At 40.4% G+C, this 11,282-nt stretch overlaps 1 pseudogene; it reads right to left on the bottom strand.

Annotated features, from left to right (window-relative positions):
• Nucleotides 1–5,233: 5,233 nt before the first annotated feature.
• Nucleotides 5,234–11,282, bottom strand: part of LOC110286277 — a 57,462-nt pseudogene continuing 51,413 nt past the window's right edge.

Here is an 11,282-nt window from a genome sequence, read left to right as displayed (position 1 = left end):
GAAACAACTCAGGGACAAATGAGGTAGGCTCCAGACAAAGACACACAGACCAACACATACCAGGGATAGGCAGATAGCGAGAGCAAGCACAGGAACATAAGCAACAGAAGCCAATATACGTGTGTGTCATCAGAACCCAGGTAAAAAGGAAGCAAATAAATTCCTTAAAGATATACAGGAAAACACAATGAAACAGGTGAAGGAATAAATTTGCCCAAAACCTAAAAGTGGAAGTAGAAACAATAAAGAAAACACAAATGGAAGCAACCCTGGAAATGGAAGCAACCCTGGAAATGGAAAACCTAAGAAAGAGATTAGGAATTACAGAAGTAGGCATCACCAACAGAATACAAGAGATAGAAAAGAGAATCTCAGGTGTAGAAGATACCATAGAAGAGATTGACACAACTGTCAAAGAAAATTCAAACCATAAAAGAACTGAACACAAAACATCCAGGAAATCTAGAACACAATGAAAAGACCAAATCTAAGAATAATTGGAATAGAGAACAATGATTCCCAGCTCAAAGGACCTGAAAATGTTTTCAACAAAATCATAGAAAATTCCCCCAAGCCAGAGAAAGAGATGACCATAAATGCACAAGAAGCCTGTAAAATACCAAATAAATGGGATCAGAAAAGACAATCCTCACATCACATAATAATTAAAACATTAAATGCACAGAGTAAAGAAAGAATATAAAAACTTCAAGGGGAAATGACAAAGTAATGGCATACCTATCAGAATTACATGAGACTTATCAACACTAAGAGCCAGAAGAGCTTGGACAGAGGTCATGCAGACCTAAAAAAAAGAAAGTGTGAGAATGGGAAGGAAAAATATATCTAGTTCTTCATAAGAAATAGCAAATATAGTTTATTTTATTTACTTAAAAAACTGATAATATTATCTCTAGGCAAATATACTTTATTTTTAGTAGTCTTTGGTTTTGCCTCTGGTACTGTGAAGTGATGCTTCTAATTCTACCCCTTCTGTTACAGTCAACTCTTTTACAAAGATCTTTTAATTTTATTTCATTTTTCTATTTTACTGCATGTTTCATTGTACATTGTCATGTATTTTCATCATTATAATAAATAATTTCAGTCTGTTTGATGTTCAGAATGTTCATTCTTCAATCATTGACCTATTTGAACACATCAAATTGTACTCTGTATCCTTTAATGTCTGCATTAGTTTTATTTGCATATTGAAACAATCAAATATTTGTGACATTTTCCATATCTCCCTTACCCATAAAATTGAAATCACATTTTTTTTTCATTGAAACATCTGTAGCTTATACCACTGGAGTATCATTTCTATAGGTCCTTTCAGTGAGTCTATTAGAAAATATAGTTGTATGTATGTATATATACATACATATACACTTATATTTACATATATATTTCAAAATTTCATATTCACATACATAATTTTTCTTTAAATTTTAAATTCCAATATTTTTTGAAGTAAAAATTTATTAATGTCTATTTTCCATACACTGAAAATAATTGTTTCTAATTTATTCCTTTGCCTGCTTAATTAATGCAATAACATAGTATTTTTTCAAATTTGTGATATTAGTTCTAACATAAATATTCTTTGCCCTGATTATAGCTATAGTACTTTCCCAAAGTTTAAAAGAAATACTTATTTTACTCAGAAATTTTATAATATCTATTTTATATCTATTAAGCATTTTATATTTATTTATCTGTTAATTTGTTATTTTATATTTTAATTTATTGTGATGTCTTAACAACTTATTTTGCCATTTAGTCACATAATTCAAAATATATTCCTATTGTGGAATAGGACTGGTTTTGATTATCAATATTAAGATTGTAAGAGTTGCCTGTGTTTTCAGTACACATTTATATGTATTAGAAATATATTTGTGATAATGTTATGCTTAACAAGTAGTAGCAATACTTTTGAAACAAGGTATTCTTAATAGTATTGTTTTGATCAAGAGCTAATGGTTAGGTCAATTAATAATGATGAAAAATAAAGATCTACCTGGTGGCACAGATTCCGAGTCCAGCTATTTTGGAATCTAAAGCAGGATATGTGAAAGGTATAGGGTCGGCTCAGGCTTTTGAGTGAGTTCTTGCCCACTTCAGCAGCTTAATGATACTATGTTTCAAAATAAGTACTTAAAAGAGGGTTGGAGGAGATAGGTTAGTTACATTGCACTTGCCTACCTATTTTTGTTGCATTTATTTATCTATTTATCTATGTATTTATTTATTTACTTACTTACATATTTATTTTTTAATGTGTATGTGTTGTGGTTGTTGATACAACTTTCTCATCTACATTATTTTCCTTTTTAAATTAAGCATTTAAAAACATTTCCCTCAAATAAGCTTAACATATATTTTGTTCATTACCATTTCTCTGAAATACTCTATTACTATTTCACCCTTTAGGCAGAACATTTCATAATACAAAGTTCTAGGGATGGAACTTGAGTGATGTTTCAGTAGTGAAAAGAACTGGCTGTGATTTCAGAGAGCCTAGGTTATGTTTCCAGCACACACATGAAAGCTCCCCACCAATGGTCACTGCAATTCAAGGGCTTCTAATTCATTCTTCTCATCTGTGTAGGCACAATACATATATCTGGTACACATACAAACATACATGCTGGGAAAATAATTTACACATAGAATAAAAACTCTAAAAATATTATGTATATGTATAGGTATACACATGTATATATATATATGTACATTTATATATGCATATATATTTATTCTCAACATTAAGACATTTATTCTACTTTTGTTTTTCTTCTTCTGTAGTATTTGAGAAATCATATATTTGCTTCTGAATAAATAACATATTTTTATTCTCCTTTGAATTTTTCAAAAAAAATCTCTTTAGTTTTGATTATTTTAAATTTAAATATACCCTGATACTGTAAGATCCCCGAAGCTGGGCCTCTGCTCAAGTCCNGGGATGAGCTGGGGGGCACCCCAATGACTCGAGAGAAAACCACACCTGATGCAAACTGCAAGAGGCTTTATTACCAGCTAGCTGAGGATGAACTCCTTCTGCTGCACAGGGCAGGGGAGTTCAACCCTGAGCGGTAACAGTAGGGGGCTTTTAACAGCTAGCTGAGGAATTGGGAGGAGTTGGGAGGAGTTAGGAGGATATTTGGAAGGAGTTGGGAGGGGTTGGGCTACAGCTCTTTTCTGCCAGGTGTCCTTGGTAAAATTACAAGGCATGAGGAGTGGGAAGTGAGTTATAGCTCTTCTTTGTGAATTTTTATCTCCGTGTCCTTGGCATAGGGAGCCAGGCAAGTGCATGGCTAGGTCTTTTTACAATTATCGCATCTCTGGTTGTAAGGTATAGAAACAAAAAGGTTTTTTGCTGGCTATAGAGAACAAAGAGCTTCTTTCTAACTGTATTTTTAAAGATCAGCTTGGGGAAATGTTTTAGGGGCTTTACCTCACAGGGAGAAATGCTCTAAGTCAGGGTCTCACATTCCCCACTCCTTCTAGTACATAGTTCTAATCTTAGAACTAGGAAAATTAAACCTCTGGCCCAGCATGGTCCAGGTCAGCCTGTTCTACTCTTTGATATTGCTGACATAACATAAGAACCTGTATGGTGCTGACCCTCTGTCTAATAAGAGCCATTGTTGTATTAATTATGCATGGGCCTATAGTGAGTATTAGGAACAGGATTAATAACGGCCCCGTCAATGCAGACAATAAGGTGGTCTTCCATGAGGATTTTGTGAACCATCCTTAGACCCATCCTTCATTAGCCTCTCATTCTAGTTCTCGTTTCTCTAGTCTTTCTCTGAGTTTGGCCATGGAGTCCCTTATCGCCCCTGAATGATCTATATAGAAGCAGCATTCTTCTTTATGCTGCACATAGTCCTCGCTCTTTGAGGAATAATAAATCTAAGCCTCTCCTATTCTGTAAGACTACTTCAGAGAGTGAAGTCAAAGACTCTTCTAAATGACTGATTGACATTTCTAAAGCTTTAAGTCTGCTGTCATTGCTGTCTGCAGCCCTTCAAGTCCAGTTCCGTATACCATTGTCTGTCGGGGGGTTGGGGGAGGACTGAGTAGATGGTAGGGGTTAGGGACAGTAGGATGAATATCTTATACTCTTTTGTTTTCTTCTCTTAAATCTTGTACTGGCCGATAATCATTAGTGCCTGGCTTTTTAACCGGTAGCAACGGAGAATTCCAGGGAGACTGACAAGGGACCAAAACACCTAGTTCTAAGAGCCTTTGAATGCGAGGTCTGATGCCCTCTTGGGCTTCTTTACTCATGGGGTATTGCTATACCCTGATAGGAGTCTCACCAGTTTTCAGCTTCACAACGATGGGGGGCACCCTCTTTGCCTCTCCCATACCCCCAGTCTCTGCCCAGGCTTGAGGATATCTCTCTAACCAGGTCCCTTCTCATTCTTTTCTCGATGGGGCTTGAGGCTCATGTAATCAATATTCTTCTTCTAATTTTAAAGCTAAAATTATAGAGATAGGAGCTTGCCAAGAGACTGAAGTTCCTTCCAAAGAGAAGCTTATTTGGGCTTTTAATTTTGATAGTCTCTTCCCAAAAATGGGGTGGGGCATTCAGGAATGACAAGGAAGGAATGAGTTACTTGGCTTCTTCCTAAATCAACTTTCCTGTCAGTGGTCCAAGAGTATGGTTTCTGACCAGTAGCCCCAATTACTATGGTTTTCTTGTTCCTCAATTTCCCCAATGGCTCTTTCAGAACTGAAAACTCTGCTCCAGTATCAACAAGGAAATTTGTGGGGGTCCCCTTCACAGTTAGGGTTACCCTAGGCTCGGGGAGGGGGTCCAAGACCTGTTTCCCCTAGTCATCATCCTCTAGGGTAATGACCTTGGGCAGTCTGGTGTCTGTCTTTTTCTTGGGGCAGTCTCTTGTCCAGTGTCCCTTTTCTTTACAGTATGCACACTGGTCCTTATCTAGAGGTGGTCGTGAAGGTCCTCCAGAGTTTTGAGGTCTTCTCGGCCCTGTGTTGCCTAGGTACCCTGCCTGCCTACTTCCTCCACCTTTTCTATAAACTTTCTTATCACCTATGAATGCAGCCAAAACCCTAGTTAAATTTCTTTCCAGCCTTCTATTTCATCTACGTTCTCTTGCCTCAGCCTCTCTCTTTTTCTCTTTTTTTCTTCTTCAGTCTCTCTCTTATGGTACACTTTCATTGTCTCCTTAACCAGATCTTGCAAAGATAGTGTTTATAGACCCTCTAGATGCTGTAAACTTCTCCTAATGTCAGAAGCAGACTGCCCAATGAAAGCCATGGCAACCGCCACCTGCTGGCTTTCTGACTTAGGGTCAAAGGGAGTATAACACCTGTATGCTTCTAAGAGGTGCTCTAAAAACACTGCTGGGGGCTCCTTTTCCTCTTGTAGGATCTCTCTTACCTTGGCCAAATTGGTGGGGCATCTGCCAGCTCCTCTCAGTCCTGCTACCAGAGCCCGGCGGAAAATTGTCAATAGCCCCCTACCTTCAGGCCTGTTAGGGTACCAGTCAGGATGTGTCAGAGGGAAGCCTGCATCTATTTCATTCAGAAGTTGTGTCGGTAGTCCATTGGCACCCAGCACGTTCTTTCTTGCCTCCAGCAGAATCCTCTCCTTCTCCTCTGTGGTGAAAAGAACCTGTAAAAGCTGTTGACAGTCATCCCAAGTGGGCTGATGAGAGAACATGAGAGATTCCATTAGATTAGTAAGGCTAGAGGGGTTTTCAGAGAAGGGGGTGTGATTTGCCTTCCAGTTATAGAGATCAGAGGAGGATAAAAGCCAGTACTGAAGGGGCTGCAGTTGTCTGGGGTCCACTGGAGGGGGGCCTTAAGTATGTAAAGGCAGCACGGTGGTTGAGTTTGGTCCCTCTGGGCTCCGAACTTGCCAGCTTTGGGTTCCAGCAGCTGGTCACTCTGCTGAGTCTCCAGCGGCACCCTGTTGAGAGTTCTGGGAGGGAACCAGTTGGGGATATGGGGGTGGGGTGTTATGTCATTCTGGAGGTTCTTCTATCTCTGGATAGATCTTGGGAGGAGCCGAGGGTTGAGGTTCAGTCCCCCCCTTTTATCTTAGTTTTTTTCTGTGAGTCGTGGAGAGCTAGGACTCGGGAGCCCAGCTTGTTCTTCTGAACCCAAGGCTTCAACCAGGATGGGGGGGTCCTGCACTAAATTTTCCCAGATGCAAATGTAGGGCACTTGATCTGGTTGAGACCCTGGTTTCTTCTGTATAACAACATCTTTAACAGCAGAAATCACAAGTCAAATCAAGAGTGCCCTCTGGTGGCCAACCAACATCAAAAGCTGGCCATTCTCCAAAATCTCTTTCTGACATCTACAGACAGATTGTGAACCCTAGTCTTAATTTCAGTCCAATGCTCGAGAGTCAGTCCAAGGGGAGTGTTACTAGTCTGTCCCATCGTCAGAGTCACATACAGGGAAACAAACAATATATACACAGAAAGAGATTACGATAACCAAGACCAGGACCCAATCAGACGGCCCAGTGAGCACACTATCACTTGGCACCCAGTAACAGAAACAGATGGCCGAGTGCGCACACTCTCACTTGGCACCCAGATGGGAGATCTCAAGGTGTCCCTGGAGCACCCTCAGACCTCCTGGGATGGTTCTCAGGGTGGCAGCCAGTTACCTCTGACACACCTGTCGGTAACCCTCCCCTCCATCCCGGACAGGGAAAGTGAACCACTGCAGACCAAGAATACCGAATTCCAAAGACATCCGGCAGACAAAGACATAGACAAAGACAGGATCTTATGTCCAGGCAGGGTCTCTGAGAATTGGGGTAGGTCACAAATTCCAGTGGATGAGCCCCCACATGTAAGACTCCCGAAACTGGGCCTCTTCTCAAGTCCGGGGATGAGCTGGGGGGCACCCCAATGACTCGAGAGAAAACCACACCTGATGCAAACTGCAAGAGGCTTTATTACCAGCTAGCTGAGGATGAACTCCTTCTGCTGCACAGGGCAAGGGAGTTAGTTCAACCCTGAGCAGTAACAGTAGGGGGCTTTTAACAGCTAGATGAGGAATTGGGAGGAGTTGGGAGGAGTTGGGCTACGGCTCTTTTCTGCCAGGTGTCCTTGGTAAAATTACAAGGCATGAGGAGTGGGAAGTGAGTTACAGCTCTTCTTTGTGAATTTTTATCTCCGTGTCCTTGGCACAGGGAGCCAGGCAAGTGCCTGGCTAGGTCTTTTTACAATTATCGCATCTCTGGTTGTAAGGTATAGAAACAAAAAGGCTTTTTGCTGGCTATAGAGAACAAAGAGTTTCTTTCTAGCTGTATTTTTAGAGATCAGGGAAAAAAAGCTTGGGGGAATGTTTTAGGGGCTTTACCTCACAGGGAGAAATGCTCTAAGTTGAGGTCTCACAATACAAGTTTTGTTTAAAAGATTTATGTTGTTTGTATTTCTCTTCTATTCTCTATTTTTTACCAAATCTGACAAAGATACAAAAATCATAAGTTCTTAGATGAAGTTACTGTAAATTATCAAATCATGTTATATCATGTTATACATATTGCAGATTTATGGGATGAATCACGGATGGGGCAGTCTCTAGATGGTCCTTCCTTCCATCGCAGCTCCGAACTTTGTCTCTGCAGCTCCTTCCATGGGTATTTTGTTCCCCATTCTAAGGAACAAAGTATCCACACTTTGATCTTCCTTCTTCTTGAGGTTCATGTGTTTTACAAATTGTATCTTGGGTGTTCTAAGTTTCTGGGCTAATATCCACTTATCAGTGAGTGCATATCATGTGAGTTTTTTTTTTTAATTTTATTAGATATTTTCTTCATTTACATTTCAAATGCTATCCCCAAAGTCCCCTACACCCTCTCCCAGAGCTGCTCCCCAACCCTCCCACACTCTCTTCCTGGCCCTAGCATTCCCATGTACTGGGGCATATAATCTTTAGGTTACCTCACACAGAATGATATCCTCCAGATACATCCATTTGTCTAAAAACTTCATAAATTTATTGTTTTTAATAGCTGAGTAGTAGTCCGCTGTGTAAATGTACCACATTTTCCTTATCCATTCCTCTGTTGAGGAACATCTGGGTTCTTTCCAGTTTCTGGCTATTATCAATAAGGCTGCCATGAACATAGTGGAGCATGTGTCCTTATTACCAGTTGGAAAATCTTCTGGGTATATGCCTAGGAGTGGTATTGCTGGATCTTCCGGTAGTACTACATCCAATTTTCTGAGGAACTGCCATACTGATATCCAGAGTGTTTGTACCAACTTGAAATCTAACCAGCAAAGGAGGAGTATTCCTCTTTCACCAATGGAGGAGTGTTCCTCTTTCTCCACATCCTCGCCAGCATCTACTGTCATCTGAATTTTTGATCTTAGCCATTCTGACTGGTGTGAGGTGGACTCTCAGGGTTCTTTTGATTTGCATTATCCTGATGATTAAGGATATTGAACATTTTTTTTCAGGTGCTTCTCATCCATTCAGTATTCCTCAGTTGAGAATTCTTTGTTTAGCTCTGTACCCCAATTTTAATGGGGTTATTTGATTTTCTGGAGTTCAGCTTCTTGAGTTCTTTTTATATATTGGATATTAGTCCCCTATCAGATTTGAGAAAAAGTAATGTTTCTTGATTTTTTAATTGAAAAGTTAAAGAATTCAAAAATATTAAAATCAATATTTAAAGCAATTCAAATTTCATTTGTACTGAAGTCTGATTATACCTAATTTAAATGGTCATTTTATTTATTTTCATTTCAAATATTGTCATATTGTCTCCCTACCTAGGTTCCCCTCCATAAACTCCCTAACCTAACCCATCTTCCCTCTGCCTCTATGAGTATCCTCCCAGACTCACCCTCATTACCCTAGCATCCGCCTGTGGTAGGGCACTAAGACTCCACAGATCAAGGGCCCTCCCTCTCATTGATGCCAGATAAGGCAATCCTCTGCTACATATTCAGCTGGGGCCATGGATCCCTCCATGTGTACTCTTTGTTTGGTGGTTTAGTACCTGGGAGCTCTGCGAGGGGGGATCTGGTTAATTGATATTGTTGTTCTTCTTATGGGGTTGCAGTCTCGTTCAGATTCTTCATTCCTATCTCCTCACTCTTCCATTGGGGTTCCCCTGCTCAGTCGATGATTGACTGCAAGCATCTCCATCTGCATTGGTCAGGCACTTGCAGAGCCTTTCAGGGAACATATATACCAGGCTCATATCAGCAAGTGCTTCTTGGCATCGGCAATAGTGTCTGGGTTTGGTGTCTGAAGATGGAATGGATCCCTAGGTAGGGTGGTCTCTGGATGGCCTTTCTTTCAGTCTCTGCCCCACTCTTTGTCCCTGCATTTTCTTTAAACAGGAACCAAAAGGTCATTTTTCAAAAAAGGAAAACATAATTTTAAATAATTGGGAAAGTATTTTATAATATAATACAACCCAAACAGGAGTTTTATTTGCTCAGTGTTTCCAACAATGTTCCAAAGTGTACTTCAATTTGTGTCAACATGAATATGGAGATAATTTGAGAAAGCAAGCTAAAGATGGGCTACTGTATTCAGTATCTGAAAGAAGAAAAAGCATGTTTTTTTGTTTATGTCTTTAGAACAATCATAAACACAGTCAGTTTCACTTAAAATATCATCAATAATAACTTCCAGTAGAAAAGTGAATCCATTTAATTTTAAAATAATAGATTAACCATATTCCCTGTATCCATTCTTCAGTTGAGGGACATCTGGGTTGTTTACAGCTTCTGGCTATTACTAATAAAGCCACTATGAACATAATGGAGTAAGTATCCCTGTGGCATTGTGGAGCATCTTTTGGATATATGCCCAAGAGTGGTATATCTGCGTCTTCAGGTAGATCTGTTTCCAATTGTCTGAGGAACCACCAGATTGATTGCCAGAGTGGTTGTACAAGTTTTCACTCTACCTGCAGTGTGGTTCATTTACACAATTGAATACAGGTATTAAAAACAAAAACATCATGAATTCTCAGGCAAATGGATGGAACTAGAAAATATCATCCTGAGTGAGGTAACACAGATGCAAAAGAACACACATTGTATGTACTCACTTATAAGTGGACATTTGCCATAAAGTACAGGACAACAACACTCCAATAGACGGTCCCAAATAAGCCAAATAACATGGAGATTCCAAGGGGAATGCTTTAAACTCACCCGGAAGAGAAAATAAAAATGTTCTTGGAGGTGTATGGAGTCAGGGAATTGGGTAGGAGATGGGATGGGGATGGAGATGAGAACAAGGAGGATCAGGTGTAAGGAGAGCCCAGGAGAGGGCCAAAACTGAAATCATATCAGTGATGGGTGGAGGGGGCACCATCTCTAGAATGTGCTAGAAACATGGGTTAGAGAAGCCTCCAGGGAGTCTATGAGGGTAACAGTAGCTGAGACTCCTAGTAGTAATGTATATGGAGCATGAAATGGCCACCTCCTGTAGCCAGACAGGATTCCTAGTGTAGGGAAAAGGACACCCACCTACCCACAAAACGTTAGGCTAAAAATTTGACCTGCCTACAAGAAATGAAGGAAAAGGGTGGAGCAGAGACTAAGCCAACCACTGACTAGCTTAAATTGAGACCCTTCCCATGGGCAAAAAACAATCATTAATGATAGTCTGTTATACTTATATACAGGTGCCTTATCACTACTGTCTTCTGAGAGGCTTTGCCCAGCAGCTGACAAAAACAAATGCAGAGACCCACAGCCCAGCTTATACAGAGCTCTGGGAACCTTGTGGAAGATGGGGCATAGGGATTGAAGGAGACAGAAAGGTTCAGGACACCACCTGAAGACAATTAACTAACATTGGTGCATTGGGTACTCCCAGAGACTGAAAGACCAAGCAAAGAGCAAGCATGGGCTGGAACTATGCCACACAAATACAAGTAGCAGAAGATGTCCAGCTTTGTCTTCATGTGGGTTCTCCAACAAATGGAGCTAGGTATGTACCTGATTCTGTTGCTTACCTGTGGATTCTTTTCTCCTAACTAGGCTGTCTTGTCTGGCCTTAGTGGGAGAGGGTGTGTCTACTCCTGCAGTGACTTGATATTTCAGGGTGAATTGATACCCAGGGGGGACTTTCTTCTTCTCAGAGGAGAAGAGGAGCCAGGTCTGAGAAGGAGTGTGAGGGAGGGACTGACAGGAGAGACAAATGATGTGTACAAAGTTAAATAAGGCAAACTCAAAAGACAAATGCTACATGGATTTCTCTCACAGGTAGACATTATATTTGTGTGTGTGTGTGTGTGTGTG

Source organism: Mus caroli, chromosome X (genome assembly GCF_900094665.2).
Source record: "Mus caroli chromosome X, CAROLI_EIJ_v1.1, whole genome shotgun sequence".
Lineage (NCBI taxonomy): Eukaryota > Metazoa > Chordata > Mammalia > Rodentia > Muridae > Mus > Mus caroli.
This window is presented reverse-complemented; position numbering and strand designations above follow the sequence as displayed.